The sequence below is a fragment of the Seriola aureovittata genome, chromosome 6, assembly GCF_021018895.1.
Source record: "Seriola aureovittata isolate HTS-2021-v1 ecotype China chromosome 6, ASM2101889v1, whole genome shotgun sequence".
Classification (NCBI taxonomy): Eukaryota; Metazoa; Chordata; class Actinopteri; order Carangiformes; family Carangidae; genus Seriola; species Seriola aureovittata.
In genome coordinates, this window is record NC_079369.1 from 10,078,464 (window position 1) to 10,095,878 (window position 17,415).

General features: G+C 42.0%; 1 long non-coding RNA gene across 2 annotated transcripts in view; it reads left to right on the forward strand.

The window, feature by feature from the left end:
- LOC130170421 (uncharacterized) overlaps positions 1-14,718 on the forward strand; it is a 28,669-nt gene extending 13,951 nt beyond the window's left edge. The window contains exons 3-4 of one of the 2 annotated variants that reach the window (XR_008827983.1): positions 9,559-9,820; positions 9,958-14,718. This is a non-coding gene — a long non-coding RNA (uncharacterized LOC130170421). Of the gene's footprint in view, positions 1-6,387; positions 7,076-9,558; positions 9,821-9,957 lie in introns of those variants that run through there. The other variant, XR_008827982.1, reaches the window with a different exon arrangement.
- The last annotated feature ends 2,697 nt before the right edge of the window (positions 14,719-17,415 follow it).

Genomic DNA, 17,415 nt, shown 5'->3' on the forward strand with positions numbered 1-17,415 from the left:
AATCATACTGTAGAAGACAGTTTATATCTATATGTCTCTTTACATTTGGCCTGTGTTTGTGTGTTTCCACTCCCACAGAGGACTGAGACGATCACAGAGAAGACATTGTGTGTTTGAACATCACTTTGCTTCCATGTGTTTAACAGCCATCTGCCACACATGGACCCCAATTTTAAACTGAGTACAAAACTTGCCCTTGCATACAGACACACACGCTGTATCTCCCTCACACACTCAAAAGCACATATGCATGCTTACAATCCCTCTGAGACATACTCTCAAATGACATTATATGATAGTATAATTCAGACAAACAAAAGCAAAATCCTCTAAGTTGATACCAACCACTTCCATTATTTATCAGGGGATTCTTGCTGCGAGCGCCCAAAGCTCTGAATCTGATTTGATATTTGACATTTGAGCTGGTAACCATGGTCCAGTCATGGGGTGGGAGTCAGGTCAGCCTCCCCGCGTTCTTCACCCCCACCTCTTATGAGTCACCCCACCCTTCCACCCGCCACTGTCTCAGTGGAGTTCATGGCGAGGCCCCCCTCACGCATCCCTCACTGACCAGGCGGCTGAAAGGCACACAGATACCCCCTTAAGGAGCTTTGCTCTCTGGAGGAAACTTAATCTCCTTTTTTAACGCCATCCCAAGGCTCCTCGCAGGCCCTGAATAGAGCGGGGGAGGAGCCGGCTGCAGAGTATCTCCGAGCCCACATGGCAGCCCAGCCCAAATCTGAATATCTGAGCCACGGCGGAGCTGAGGAGCTCCTACGCCAGCACAGGAATTAGCCCTCCGACAGGCCACGCTAAATCCCCACCACCACCCCACCTCCTCCCCTCCGCCCCACTTGCTCCTTCCTCCAGTATTCTCCTGCAGCGCCTCCCCTATTTCACCCACCGCTACACGTGTATGATGGGCTGTGACAGACAGATGCATAAAATGCTCATCTTTAAAAAAAAAAGAAAGATACCTCTATTCACTTAAAGGATGATGGGCCACCAATATGTTTATTGGAACATTTCAGGGAATAGTTTGATATTTTGGGAATACATTTATTTACTTTTGATACCACTCTCATTCTGCATTTTAGAGCCAGGTAAACTGTGAGCTTAGCTTAGCATGAAGATTGAAAGCAGGGTGAAACAACCAGCTCTGTCCAAAGGTAACAAATCTGCATGATATATCTTGTTTGGTTTGATTCTTACAAAATGAAAGTGTAAAAAACGTCAAATTGTGGTTCTATGGGGCGGTTAAATTTGGCACTATTTCCTGGCCGGGAGCAGTGACTTCCCTGAGTCTTGTTGTCACCGTGCACCTGCCAGGAAGCCAATACGGAGTCCATGAAGTCCCTGCTCCTGGCCAAGAAATAGTCTGGAACATAACCCCCTGTAAAAACGCAGTGTATCATTTTCAACCGTTTGGTTTTAGTATGGATTAAACAAATGAGGTATAACATGTTAAATAGTGAGCTTTAGAGGTGCTGATATGCAGATGTTGTTACCTCTGGGCACAGCCTGGGCAGCTGAGACCCCTTGCATTCAGTCTTTATGCTAAGCTGAGCTAACTCCCACTTTGTCCCAGCTTCTTATTTAACGTGCAGACATGAAATCGGTAACATTCTTCTTATCTAACTCTTAGCGAGGTGAGAGCATATTTCCAAAAATGTCAAACTCTTGCTTTAAAGTCTTAAAACTTATGGATTTCTCTAAAATACTTTGTCAACACAACCAGTTCATGTTAACTAATGACCTCTCAGACCTTTCTAAGTGGTCGTAAGCATCAACTGAAGACAAAAATGCCTGATAAAAAGTGTTGTCTGTCAGTATTTTATCACCTTGTCAGGTCTAGCTGTAAGGACACACTGATGACTCCCTGCTTTATAAAACCCAAACCCTCTCTCTCAGTTTCTCTCTCCCTCTGCCTGCCTCCCTCTCCCTCTTGACCAAAGGGCAGGGGTAAATATTAACCCTGACAGACTTGTGTGAAAATCTCTGAGCCTTTTTATTTGGAAGAAGGTGTGACAGATTACCGAAGAAGGGCGGATTCCTCAGTGGCAAGAGGTAGCGGCTCTCTTTACCCAAACACTTTGGGACCCGTGCTCTGACATGCTCCTTTAGCACCCTGTCAGGAGACTATTCCCAAAGCAAACACAGCCAAGGCTTTCTCTCCACAAGGCGGGCCCTCATAAACTCCCTGAAAAGGACTTAGAGTGGTGAAGAGCAACAAGAAAACAAGATGTGGGGAAACCAAACAGACCTTACAAAGCCCTGGACATGGTGTCTTTAGTCAACTTAACAGGAGTACGGTGTTCACTCGGGGGAGTAAAAGGAAAGGCAAATTTCAGCTCCGTTTTATCTCAGCAGGTCCAAACACAGACCAGTGCTGTATTTCATGTTGAAAACTGTCCAAGTGCTACCGACAGAGAATAGAGGGAGAATCTGAGGAGAACAGCCAGTTAAACCAGTTTTCTGCCCGATCCACAATATTTTTTTAAAAATGTGTTTATTCTCTCAGGTTTTTTCTTTGGTCTAAGTGGAAAAAAAAGCCTGTACTTAGTAGTAATAGTTGTCTCAACTTCTTCATATCAAACCCTCAAACAGGATATTAAGTAAGATTTGAGGTTTTTTGGGGAGTTCAGATCATATTACATCTTTATATAAAGATAAAGGTTATTGCACTTTGTAGCAGTAACAACTATGACTTATTGATCACTGGTGACGTGATGGTAATGCTGAGTCTGACTGAGCACGGACTTGAGAACAGCAGCGTGATCCAGAATTGGACCCGGCAGAGTCATTTATGATCATAGTGTGAGATTCTGTCACAGCCATGATAATACAGTCCACACACTGGCTTAAGAGAGACTGGAAGTATATGAGGAATTTAAAACCTGAGCAGCTGTTGGACCGTAAAGAAGATACATGCAGGTTTCTTGTAACATAACATAATTTGTAGATATTCTAAAATCTATTAATCTTTATTAAAATTTATCAAGATGAGTGGAATTTCAACTGCCTTGTCTGATTCGGGACTTCGGGCCCCTCTGTGTGGTTTGGGTCTCTATCAACTTCTGAAGGAAATAACAGGCTCATTAGCTGCAAAATGCTCTTGCTAGTTGCTAACTTTGTCTATCCTGGGGGGTCTATCAGGGCTTTTTCGCTGAAAACAGCTGCCTGCTGCAACCAAAAACAACACTAGCAGAAAAAGTGTAAAATCAAAAGTTAAAAGATGCTATAAAACTTTGAAGAGCTGAAAGGAACTGCAGAGTTTGGATAAATTTCACAAGTTTCATGTCTGTGCCTCATGCACTCCACGCTCTAGCGCCAGCAACAGGTCAAAGTTAAAGGTGCATTCACACATGTAACTGTTGAACCCTGTTTCCCGATTTTCAAAAATGAAGTACCATTGGATTCCGAGTTCAGTCCAAGTCCGCCATATTGGATTTTATGTAAAAGTGTTTTTTTCGCTACTGAGCAGACAAACTTTGTCCAATCTCCACTAAAATTGGCACAAATGATCTTCAGACAAAGCCTCACAAAAATTACCACAGGGATTTTATGAAGTGTTCGTCCATCAAAAATGGCAGCAAAGCTGGTAGAGTGGTCATGTCTCAGCAACGCTTTTATGTTTGTGAACTAAATCTTTGTCCAACCTTCACCAAAGTTGGTACAGATGATCTTCAGAACAAGACTCACAAAGTTTATCACATTTTTTTATTTTTTATTTATCACATTTTATATCTTTTTTATTTTTGATTTGTGAAACATTCAATCATAGAAATGGAGTCATATCTCAGCCAGATCTGTAATCAACTGACATGAAACTTGCTGTGAGTGCCTACAACCATGCCCTTGTCACTACGAGCAACTGATTTCGCGTTACACATTGTCATTGTTATTATAAAAATATCGATTAGAGCTGCTTTAAAGAGTTTCACTTTGTTTTGTCTGAATAAATACATGTATGGCAACATGAATCGTTGCCCTGATTGATGCTGACAACATTTGCAGAGAACTTTTCACCAAAGATGGTAAAACTCTTAGATATATTGATTGTATTGTTCCTTTAGGGCAGAGTAGCGTAATGAACCTCTGACGTGTGGCTCTTGCAGCCAGGTCGGCCTCAAACATTACTCCTTCACACTTGTTGAACCCTCAGCCAGAAACCTAACAACAGAGCGTGTGTGTGTGTGTGTGTGTGTGTGTGTGTGTGTGTGTGTGTGTGTGTGTGTGTGTGTGTGTGTGTGTGTGTGTGTGTGTGTGTGTGTGTGTGTGTGTGTGTGTGTGTGTGTGTGTGTGTGTGTGTGTGTGTGTGTAAGTGTAACCAGCTCCCTGTCATTTTCCCTGTTAGTCCTGTGTAAGCCTCAGCCTGTGAATGCTCAGAGGGACAAACCTATATTACCTCTGGAGCAAAAACTGGGTCAAATGGTTGAACCAAGAATTAATTTACAGGTGGTGGTATGGAGTATTACAAAGGTTCACCGGGTTGTACAGGCAGGGTAGTGATGAAGGGTGTGTGGGCAAACGTGAGGGGAAAATGGAGTTCTTAATTCAAAGATGGACCCTAATGAGTGGATTCCTCTGGGGGGTAAGAGGGATCAGTAATTCACAGTTTCTTCAATTGAAAAAGTGAGCCGAATGGATCATCCATTTATTCATCATCTGAGGAATCGTCTTAATTGGAATTCAATTTAGCAATGTGTGTGTGTGTGTGTGTGTGTGTGTGTGTGTGTGTGTGTGTGTGTGTGTGTGTGTGTGTGTGTGTGTGTGTGTGTGTGTGTGTGTGTGTGTGTGTGTGTGTACAAGCACAGAGGGCACGTTGGACCCTCTTTTTTAAATTTGCTGTGCCTGATGGGCTCTGAAATACATTCCTCTTGAGCCCTGAGCAGACTTAGATACAGTTGTCACATAATCAAATGTGAAATACAAAGTACTGTATGGTGAAAGGGCCAGGACTTTATTCCAGGGGAAATAATTTACTTTTTTCCCCCCTTCTCTCCAGCCGGTTGCTTTCATGTCATTTAGATGAGTGGTTAATAAGGCAGAGCGTTAAGAGGATTATGATGTGGTTGGGCCATAGCATAGTAGTGCTGGTGGTGGTGGAGAAAGGGGGGGAGGGGGAGTCAGAGCATCTAAGGCAGCGAGATGTGGGGGGGCATATAGTCGGCTGGTACAATACTGGGCAGGAGGAGAGCATCCTCCTCACTGTCAAGATTCATTTAGTCAGAACTAAGCACTCCAATAGTCCTGAGCTCTCCAATAGGCCATATCTTCTTCCTGTTCTTTCGGGCGGGGGTGTGGATGGGGGGAGGATTTTCTTTAAAGACTCGCTCCATCTCGCTCTCTGCGTTAATGAAGACCCTCAAAGTGGTCCAAAGGGAGGAGCTGTATTGGTAAGCCAATGAGGATGGGAAAGCCTGACTCCCCGAGTGGCGTTTGGGGCTCAGTTTAGAAAAGGGGCAGATGAGGAATCGGGGGGCTTCATATTTCAGCCTTGGCCTGTGAAGATTTTAGGGTCCTGTGCGCTGGGAATCCAAAGATAGAGATTAAGGAAAAAGGCTTTTAAAAAATGTACACTTTTGGGGTAAAGTCCCTTACAGGTAGAGCGGACTTCACCTGGGAATCATCCTCTTGATGTGTTCTTAGAGGAACTCTGAGGATGGACAGGACTTGAGTCACTATCTCAGAGGAAGTAAATGTAATGAGAGCCACCTCTTTACTGAAGAGTCTTACCAACACAGACACATTCCCACCGCTGCTGGCCCGCCGCCGTTGGCTAGTGTCCTCCGATGCCTTCTCCAAGCGAGGCACTTTGCGAGAGCCCATTTTAAGAAATCTCCATGGATCAGCCCCAGCTATAGCTCCTCTCGCTCCACTGAGAAGACACAAGCCTCCCCCCACCACCATTCCCAAACACCCTCTGCCATCCTCTCCCCCAACACAACCTCCCACCCCACCCCGCGACTCACAGCGCCCGGCACCAGGCTTCTTAAATGCATCTTTAATTCAGCAACTTTGAAGTGGCACTCCGGCAAATGCACTCAATCAATTATAAATGAAATAATCTCCTTATAATATTAGAGATTTTTAAAGTCTAAGAAATACTGGGAGATTAGGGAGCCCAAATCAGTTTTAGCGGTATCTAAAGTGACAGCAGGAGAATCATTGGAAGGAGCGGGTAGAAACTTAAAATGATTATGTAGATCTGTGTCACTGCCGAATGTTTCTGCAAATCCCTGCTGGATCTACCGCAACGAAGGAAACAGATTATTCCTGGCCTTATTTAAAGGGTTGGAGTTCTTAAGTGGCTTTTTAAAAGGAAACATTTATATATATTTACACATATATTTACAGCTACTCTCTCTCTCTCCCTCTCCACAGCTACTCTTGAGGCTCCTTCGCTGCCATCTTTTACCCTCTGGGTCAGCCTGCGTCGCCACATGTACATGAGCCTTCCTATTGTACAATGGATAAAGCCGTTGTTGACGTTTTAGCTTATGGCAACACTAATAACTAATTCATAAAAGCCAAGGATGACTGCAGATATACAGTCATTACATACGTTTTCGCCTCATGATGTTTATTGTATGCTGAGATGTAATAAGTTTTACAGCATACCTGAGGTAAATGAAGCTGCTATTCTTTTGTGCACCTGCAAAAAAATAGTGGAGAAGATCCACAAGTCGAGGTTTCATATCACTTTTTTTTTTTTTTTGCTTTAAATCAACTTTTATGATATTATTCATTATTGTAACGCTTTTAGTTTGTGTTGTAGAGCATAAACCTGATATAAAAAGTTTGTCTTTAAAGCATGTTTTGTGCCACACATTCACACAGGCCGGGTACCTACAAACCTTGTGTTTATTTCTACCGCAGCGACTGTTGTGTTTATTCCCTCCTTCCATTACTGACAGTGGTAGAAATTATGACCCAGCGCACATTTCTATCACGCTGGGGTTCATTCATCTTTGATTACACCTTTCAGATGATATAAATTAGGCCTATCCCACACTGTTAGCTTGATGGATTACAGGGGCCGATATGAAACACACTGATCAATATCATGGATTAGTTTTCTGTGTTTCAAGGCTATGCGTCTCTGTGAGAGCACCTCTCTCAAGTCCGCCTTTTGCTAGGCTGGTCAGTGCTGAAAAACAACTCTGCCACGTTTTCACTTTTGGAGCTGCACTTGGGTGTAACGTCACAAAATTCTCATCTACAGTATGCAAATCTTATAAGAAAAGTTTTCCCATTCCTTATTCTCCCAATCCAAATCAGTGCTTACATACCTTAAACTTCCCAGTGGACTACTTACACTATCAAACCAGGGAAATTGTGTTTATTGTAACTGGCACTTGGCTGAGGGCAGCAGGAAGCAGAAATCAATGTAGGGCTAACTGCTCCAGAGGGCAGATGTCATAGAGGTCCTGGACTCGCAGTGCCAGCGGCTCTCTCATCTATAGCTCCTGCAGACATTAGAAAGCGTGTCAGTGACCTCTCTATGTTGTCCTCTGAAGGTTTTGTTGTCGAGAGAATATCGCAACACTCACATACTCACACATGGAGCATGCAACATTTTTTATTCATCTTTATGTTAAAGCTGCACTTAACAATGTTTTTTTATAGTAACAACAGATCAAATCAAGTTCCCCTGCGCTCTGCAGAGCATTTTGGCATCTTTCAGCTCATTGTTTTGGTTATCACATAAACTCGTAAAGGGCCAAATAGTTCCCTCAGGAGTTGGTGGAAACCACATCAGAGCTAAAAGGCCAGAGAATATTGGAGTCAGAATCTAAATGGTAGCTAATGTTTCTGGATGTGCAGTTGTTTGCTGATAACAAGTTTTTAATGTCCTAATATGTCAGATTGTTCACTGACCCCGAGGAGCGAAATATAAATTAGCATTTCTTTTAATTAATAGTTTTTGTTGTTTAGACAAACAGTAGGTGTCTGTTACATTAAGGTTTTATAAAGGCTTTTAAAGAGCCACAATGCTAGCATGATATCTGTCAACTGGTGAACTCCTGGGGGGAGCGGTGCCTATTTTTTTTTAATTTTCTGTCTGCATCAGGATTGAATTTTAAAACATGTTTTGTGGTTAAAGCTTTAATAAATAATGACATACATAAGCGCACGTGACACTCTACCTTGCTTTTCTACTCATAAATTACCCAATAAATATATTTATTAGAACCCAGACTTTACTGCCTATTAATTATGATATATTATTTAATTTTTATTTTCTCACATGCTTTATATAAAGCATTGAGGCTGACATTGAAAACCTCTTACACAGTGTTTAACATGTGGAAAGATAAATAAATACAATGTAAGTAAAGAAAACAGATAATTGTGAGAGTTGCGTTTCTGCGCACAAAGATGGAGGAAGCCATTTTCGGAAAGAAAACAAAAAGGATGTGAGAGTATTGGGAATCTTACTGAAGCATTTATCAAGCTTAAAGAAAACGCTCCATATGAACAAGGTGCAGGTCAAATGAATAAGCTTTTAAAAATCAATCTGACCAATTACTGTCTGTCTCGCTTCTGAGTGAGTCACGCTTGACTCGGCAAACAATCAAAAGGGGCAGATGCAGAGAGAAGCAGAAGACTGACAACTTCATGTTTAGGTAATTATCACCACTTCTGGCATGAGCTGAGGGGCCTCTTAACGGCCTCATTGTTGTTGTTAAACAGTTTGCTCTGTTGATTGATGATGAAAAGGGAACATGCACCCACACCTCTCCCGGGACTGTGACATAATGTGTGTGCATCCCCTGTGACCCTGCCAGCTGGGCAGGCTAAACACAACACACACAGACGAGATTGTATGGACTACCACAGGGGGGGTGGCTATCAATACATTATTCATATCCATCAGATGGGACACACACTGGGAAAAGGCACATGCACACCCTACTCACCCACACACATGCACACACACATACACACACACACACACACACACACATATATTCAAATTCAGCCACTTTATCATATCACTGGCAGGGCTGGGAAGTCATACATCCCCGTAGATGCTCTGGTCTTTTCCTGCACTGTCATCAGATTCCCCGGCTCTCCCCTGAGTGTTACTCCCTCATTCATATTCATGTAGAGTCAGATCTCTGCCAAAGGGCTCCTCTGCATCGTGGGGGGGTGGGTGGGGGGTGGTAGGGTGTGCGGCAGGACCCTGAGGCAAGGAAAACACTCAAAACACACACACACCCACACATAAACCATCAATGTCAATCTCTGCAGGAAGCATACAGTACTTTTATTTCTTATAGGGAACATGTGACAAATGTGTGAGATGTTCAGGATACATATTTAAACATTACATATAAAAACACATATTCATGGGAGGAATAAAATCGCAGAAAAAAATCTCCATTTTCACCCTTTAATATCCTGCTGAGTCATGTTCACACTACAGTCTTTTCCACCTGTATTTAGTTTCCTCATGCTGACGTTCCAGCTCGGTGGGCTGCTAATCAGCCCTCATTAGGATCAGATAAATACATACAGATATCCATCGGCACTGTCTCTCTTTCACAGGCTCTCGCTGCCCCCCTCCACCCCCACCCCTGCTGTGTGCTGGAAGGATTATCTATCGAGAAGACAACAGCTCTCACTCCCGGGTTCCTTCAGCCAGCCGCCATCTGACAGGCAGGACGGCCCGACTCTTTACATGGCCAGTTGGGCCCAGCAAGAGTCCTTTTTTCATTCTCAAGGCCTCTCTCTCTCTCTCTCATGATTTCCACCACCTCTCCCTCCCTTATCCCCGGTCTCTGATGGTTGAGGAAGTGCTCATTTGTGGGTGAGTGTGTGAATTTTTTTTCATTTGAGAGTCAAGAATCATTTTACGTTCAGTTTATCCAGCCAAACTGCTCACATGATCCCGACTGCAGTTAGTGTTCTTTATTTGTCCCTGATTGGTGGGATCTGTGTGAGCAGGTATCCAGGTTAAGTGGCCAACCGCAGCGTCCCATCAGAGAGCCTGATGCCTTCCAGCCATATCACACAGTAATTTCTTAAGCACTTATTTCCACACTGGCTTGTGTTCTCTGCAGAGGCCTCCACCAAACTGTAATTAGAGCCAAATGGCTGAGAGCAGACATGCTGATCTGCAGGTATAACCCAATAAAATATGATCTCAAGTTTACTGCCTTTTGTTGCCACACAATAATTAAGGGTAGTGTAGTACACAGACCATAAGTATATTCATATACAACAAAACTACTTAAAGTTGATTTAATAAAATGTTATGGTTAGATGACACTGACACGTATTTCCTTTTCTAGCACATGAGAAGATTGACACAACTCAGGAGAGTGTTAGCTATAAGATAAAAATTGAAAGCATGGGGAAACGGTTTCTGAAGAGAACACCTTGATCTCACTAATTAACATGATAGACATCCTTTGTTTAATCCATACAAAGACCAAAGTGTCAAAATGACACGTTTTTATGGTTTATTATATGACATTATTATGAGTTGAAGTATTTCTCATTCACAGGCCACACAATTTTGACCTCTGGCTCTTCTTGTCAAACAGTTTCTGGCTCCCGTTTAAATGGTCATGCTGGATTGGTGTCCCTGCGGTCAGCCAGCGGGTTAATGCTGGATGTGGCTCTGCCCCGACTGCCAGCCAAAGCCTTTTTAAGAAGGCTTTTTGTAGAACAAGGCATAAAACCAGATTATGAAACGACAATAAATCAATCCCTTATGCTCATTTCATAAAACACTGTATATAAAGCTTATGGGGGAAGAAATCGGTTTAACTGGTCCAGTGTGTTGTGTTCGCGTTGAGATGCGGGCTCACGGCTGATGAGTTAGGGTGGGGACAATGGATAAATGGAAGTTTAACCAATAATCAGTGGTGTTTGTGCTGTATGTGTGTGCACACACTTGCGCACACAGTTGTATTTGACGTCACTGCAGCTCACTGATCAGATATTCGGCAGGGGAAGCAGCACTTTCAGAGGTGTTTGAAACAGAGCTTCTGTTGAGCACCCATTATTCTGATTAAAGAGGAGTGCAACTCCACAGTGACTTAAGCTCAACAGATGAGCCTCAATTCTCTAAATGTTTGAATCCAGATGACCCGCAGATGCTTTAAAGCAGATTTCACAACAACAGACAGATGTTGGATGTTGAGAGGTAGGAGTTAGTGCAGGGGGGGAACAGTTATCACACCGGCTGAGGTTCTTTCCCGTCGCTTTAATTGAGAAAAGACTTCGAGCTGTTTCTAAGTGCTTCTAAATCAGATATACCAGACAGAGAAAATCAACTTCTCCGTGTAAGTGTGTGCTGCTTTGTGAGGCTGATATGGACCAGAGAGGATTACTCCTGGATGGGAGGCTGGCTTTGGGAGGACTATGAAGATGGGAATATAGACTTCCCTAGGCTACTTTATAGGATCATGACAGTCAAATAGTGGATGGAAGTCATTCGTGTGCAGCGTGCAGAGATTCTTAAAAGGGGAATATGACTGAATTTCACAGTTTTACACTTTATTTCTCAGCCTTAGACTTAGTTTTAGTAAAACATTTCACACTGTTCTACTGGCTACCAAACTGTATCACTCAAAGGACAATCAATTACAACAAGGTAGAACGGTGACTGTAGCATTTTCTAATTCAGCAAAGGGCTGATTAACTTTTTTGTACTTTAAAAGTACAGTATGAGTTTGTTTTATAATCTTCTGAGGTACTGTTTGATCGGCCCCAAGGTCATAAGGTCAACGTACACTAACTGTGAAAATGAGTGGACTCTCTCCTTAAGGGAAAAATCAAACATAAAGTGTTTTCGACAGTGTACATTGCATCTCTGGACCTGTTGCTCGTAGTGAATTTTTCCTGTTCCAGCTGTTCTCGCTGAACATTGTGCAGATCAGTGTGAAAACTTTGCGATTTGGCAGCTAACATTTGTTTTGATTGTGTGTGATTTTTTTTTTTAAATCGATTTGATCTCTTAAAGCACATTTACATTTACAGTTGCAAATTAGTAGTATATAAATGTAATTTCTAGGAAATGTTTACCTGAGAATGAACATACTAACATCCCTACTAACTCTCTGTTGATGGCAAATTAGATTTCAACCATGTAAAATGTCAGTGGTTCTACTGTTGGTCTCTGTGTTGAAGATCAGGGGCATCTTGACCGCCATATTGTACTGATGTCAAACTGAGAGACATTTATCATACGGACACCAATCTCTGCACTGATAGAAGTCTCAATAGACCAGAAAGGAATGTCACCTGCACATCTGTAGACCTGTGATATAACATCAACACTTTATGTAAAGAAAAAAGATTGTTCTCATTGTTTTCTCCCTACACATCCCCATATGCAGAACGTATGTAGCACCACAAACTGTGGGCAAAATAAATGTGACAGAATCCCAAATGCCCAACATTTAAATTAAAATCAATTTTTACATCCACAGACTCATATTTTGTCATTGTTTTCTAGATACACTATAAGCAACATGAATAGGATTTAAAGCCATTAACTGAGCAAAGAAAACCAGAGTCAGCCTGTGTGTGTGACTCTACTGTAGGTTACTGGTAGTCCCAGTCCCAGCCCTTTCCCTGGGTGATAGTTAATTACCCTGGATAAATCCATTGGCAATTTGTCAGGCTGTTCCAGTATGGCCCCGCCCCCCAAAAAGAAAAAAAAAAAAAACCCAGCCACTTCCCTCCTCTCTTCTTCCTCGTTCTAAGCTCATGTAATGAATCACTAATCACTCCATCCCTGACGAGCATCTCCAGCCTATTATCTCTTAATTACCCCATTCAAGGAGGCATCAGCACAGGCCAGCAGGGGGCGTGCCATCAAACAAATACAAGGAATACGACGCAAGTGAGCCCAATCAGTTTGTGCTCCGCGATGTATATTAAATTAACACTGCCTGAACTTTATTGTGTGTGGATCAGGAGAGCGTATTTACTGTCAGGTGGTGAATTATGTACGGCACCATGTTTCTGTTCGTATACCTGAGAGAGGGCAAGCGAGCCACTGAAGGCCCCCTGGCTGTGGTGGTTTATGTACGCAGAGCCAGAACAAACTGGCTTGTTCTCAATCTCTGCTCGGCTCTCTGACCGCCGGGCTCCAAATGGTCCTCTTGTGGAGCATTTGGGCTGTGGCAGAAAATGGAGCCTCTAACTCACAGTCATTTGCAGATGCAACACGCGAGTTGCCACAGATCAGAGATAGAAATTGGAATTGGCAGCAGACATGAAATGGGGTCAGGGGATTTGTCCCCGACACACACACACACACACACACACGCACACACACACACACACGCACACATACGCACACACAGAACATGTGAGTTTCAGGGTACTCTGATTTACAAGGGGAGGGGGTCTGTTCAAACAATGGAGCCGCAGATGAACTGTAGCTTACAGAGTCTCAGTAACAGACTTAGAATAAAAAGCCTAATTTGTAGCTGTCATTCACTGTCTTTTGAAGAATTCCCACACATGAAATTAAGTAAATCCTCGCTGACTTGCATTTTCTTGAAAGTAAATGTGGCTTGGACACAGGTCGGGGTCACCCAGTATGTGTGATGGAGCATTTTTTTCTAAGTGGTGTGTGAGGCAGAAAAGACAAATTCCCATACTCCCTTTTCCCAGTCTGAGAAAAGAGTAAAGAATAGGTTCAAGATCACACGGTTGTCGCTTGTTTACATCAACCGAGTAAACCAAGAGCTGTTTTTTTTATAGCGTCCAAAACTGACAGGTGCCCCCTGCCAAGTCCTCTTAATAGTTAAGGTTTCTGAATTTAATCTCACTAATTTCGACATATCCCTCTAAGGATCTTTAAGCTTAACTTTAGAAAAAAAAAAAGACCCTGTACAGCCCTTTCTGGAATCCCGGTGTCCGTTTTTTTGTCAACCCTTTAGTGAAAGCCTGTCAAAAGTGGTTAGCTTCTCCAGTGAAACTACTTCTTTGCATCCTAGCTCCCGGTCTTGCCCTGTGTCTGCACAATTTCTCTCTATCCTCTTGTTTCTCTCCTTTTGTTTAGATAAAGCGAGGGATTAGGAAAGATTTGCCCCCATAAAGTAGTGGTTTGATGGGCTTTTATCCCACCATGTTGCTAAAGCTGTGTAGCCCCTGGATTAGGCCCTGACAATAGGAACCCTTGTGCTGGGCCGCAGCCTGAGGGCCACAACCAAAGACCGGCTCTGAGAAAGAGGGAGGAAACAAACCTGCCAACCTCGATATGTCAAGTCTGCCAGAGAAACCGTTCAGAGGAGCGGCCCTGGCTGCGGCATGGTGTGCTGCGTCTACAGGATCATACAGGGATAAACAATAGCGAGAGTGAACAACGTGTGGTCAGCCTCACAAATGGAGAATTACTGTGTCTCTGTCCCAATTACTATATTCTTTCAACACCAATATCTACCAAAATGCTCTAAAAAGTTGTAAAGGCATTTATTTAAAGGGGACCCGGTTTTACACATCAAAGTCTGTTTATGGGAGTAGCTAGTACTTCATATGTGGAAAAAAAAAAAAAGTTGCATAAAGTCTTTTGTGGCTCCAGAGGGAGCAACGTGAAATCTGATAAATTGCTTCAAGTGGATGAAACAAATCTGCTGGTGTGGAGTTAGGAAGAAGTTAGTTTACCAGAACTCTGTAACCTGCTAATCATCGGTCTTTGATGCTAGCTACGTTAGGCTAGGCTACATTAGCTGATTCTAGCATAACACGACCGAATTTCAGAATGAACTGCTCGCTGTTGAGTTGCATTGTGGATAATGTGTCCACCAGATTTTGACAAGGAAGAAGACGATAGGAATAAGCAATATGTCTAGTTGTGTTGCATTGCTTTTGATCTTTTTTTTTTAAACTGTCCACTGTGAGTCTGACATTGTGTGTTATAGGAGTGCAATGCTGAATCAGTGGAATAGACCTACTCTTTTAAAACTCTGCTAAGCAATATTTTAAGTTACCAATGGATTCAACAGTGTTTTAGCGTTCTTCTCCAGATCGTTTTGGTTTTCCGGTCTGCAACTCTAATGTTGTGCTTCACTCTCACGGCTCTCATCGCCGTTGTTTTTGGCCACCGCAGGCAGCTGTTTAAAGTGAGAAGCATTAAACAGCAGACAGACGAAGTTAGCAATTAGCTGATGAACTTAGTGGAGTGTGTAACAGCTAAAGAGCCTGACATTTCCCTAAGGAACTGGTGGAGACCACAACAGAGTTAAAAGGAGAACGAATATTGGACAGTCATCAGGTGACTAGACACATTACTCCAAATGAATCATGCTGTTGCTCCATGTCTGTTGGATGTTTCATGACTCAGCAACTGCTTGGTAAAAAGTTTAACATAACAACTTTCTAACGTCAATGATAACCTCAATTTTCTGCTCCCCCCCAAGTGGACGAAAACAATCAATTAATAACTCTTAAACTAATATTTGCAACTCATTTATTGTGATGTTTTACTTAGCTACTGTATTCTCACTGAATATGATCGATTTTTACAGTCAAAATGTGACCATAACTTTAACGCTGGTCTCTTGAGTTACAGGAACACTATAACTTAGAAGTCTGCTTTATGTCAACTAAATATTTGTGTAGTCACTACAGTAAATACATTTCTCCTTTGCTAAGTTTGCTGAATTACAACATTTGTAACTCTGGCGTTTTAAAACATTACAAAAAAAATATGTGACACATATGAATATGAGAGGAGCACACAACTGGATATATAAGTGACTGTGTGATCTTGTCCTGCAGCACACAAGTGATATCTCAAAAGATAAATACATGAAAAAATACTGTGGAGTTGGAGATTTGTCTGTTTAAATCAGGTATCCACCACGTATCAGGAAAGTCTTAAAGGTGAATGCCCAGCTAATACACAGCCAGAGGATTGCTAATGGCAAGTTGCTTTGTTACTCCAGTCACACGAGTCCCATGGAAGCAGTCAGTTCTAAACCATACATCAAAATGATTAATTTCACCCAAATGAGCACAAGCTAACCTTGACTAAGAGCATGTGCAGGCCAGAGCAGCTGGATTGAAACCTAATATATTCATGAAGTTAAAGAAAACCTAATGATAAAAGTTAATGGGCTCTGAAGGCTGAAGGCATCAACTTTCTTCTCGAGTTGATGCAAAATGCCACTTGGAAATATAGGGAGCCATATGATTTGAGGGGTAAAATTACAAACGCTCATGCGTTATAAACCTGATTAAAAACTGAACATGATTTATAAATCGCTGCAGCTTCCGAGGCTGAGCTTTGATTCAGGCTGCCAAAGTCCTGATGCAGGGATAAAGTTTTGATATTCAGAAAGCAGGCGGGAGGATGATTGAGAGCAAAGACGATAACTCAGATCTGAAGAGAGGCTCTAACATGATAAAGCTTGAATGCAGCCAGAGTGCAGAGAACAATGAGTGCGCCAATGAAATCCACAGAAATCGGAGATGAATTTGGGGTTTAGAAAGTTAGCCTGGAGTGAGCAGTGCTGAGATCCTGATGGTGATCAGGATGAGAGGCGGGGTGTGAGGATGGTAAATAAAGAGATGGGTAAACTACAGCCTGCATTCAGGATAATCATTAGGATTAGACCTCAAAACCACCAATACTGATCTGCAAAGGAAAACATTTGAAGTTACTGTTGTGTCAAAAGAACTGCAAACATTTGTTGTTTAATCGATTAGTCAATCAACAGAAAATTATTTTGATAATCTATTAATTGTTGAAGTCATTTTTCAAGCAAAAATGCCAAATAAATAAAATAAATAAAAAATGCTGGTTGCAGCTTCTCCAATGCTTTTCTGTTTCATATCATTACAAACTGACCATCTTTGGGTTTCGGGCTGTGAGTCGTACAAAAAAGATATTTGATGATATCTCCTTGGTCTCTAAAAAGATGTTTTCACTATTTATCTGATATTTTGTAGACCAGACAATCAGTTATTAAAAAAAATAAAAACTAAATAGTTGCAGCTCTGAAAATCCTTCAACATGATGTACTATCCACTTAAATTTCAACTAAACATTGCATGTCTTCTTCAATTGTTTGGCTTTATACAAAAACTGTCAGAAAATATATTTTAGAAATCTTTTTTTTTTTCTTTCTTAAAAATACCTTGTTATATTTCATACAACAACTGCATTGATTTAGAAATTTAGTCTGGAGTTTATGTGGATAGATAACAGTGAAAAATCGCACATCACAGCTCAAAGTAAACAAATCAGAAAACTTTTAGAAAACTGTAAATGTATGCCTTTTCATTATTATTCTAAAAGTCTTCATATAACACAGTTTGACACCAATATACATCTGGAAATATACATGTCTATACATATAACTAAAAAGCTGTGTAAACAGAGACTGTATGAGTTTCCTGTCCACTCCATCCCTGCGTGGTCAGGAGGGGCTGCTG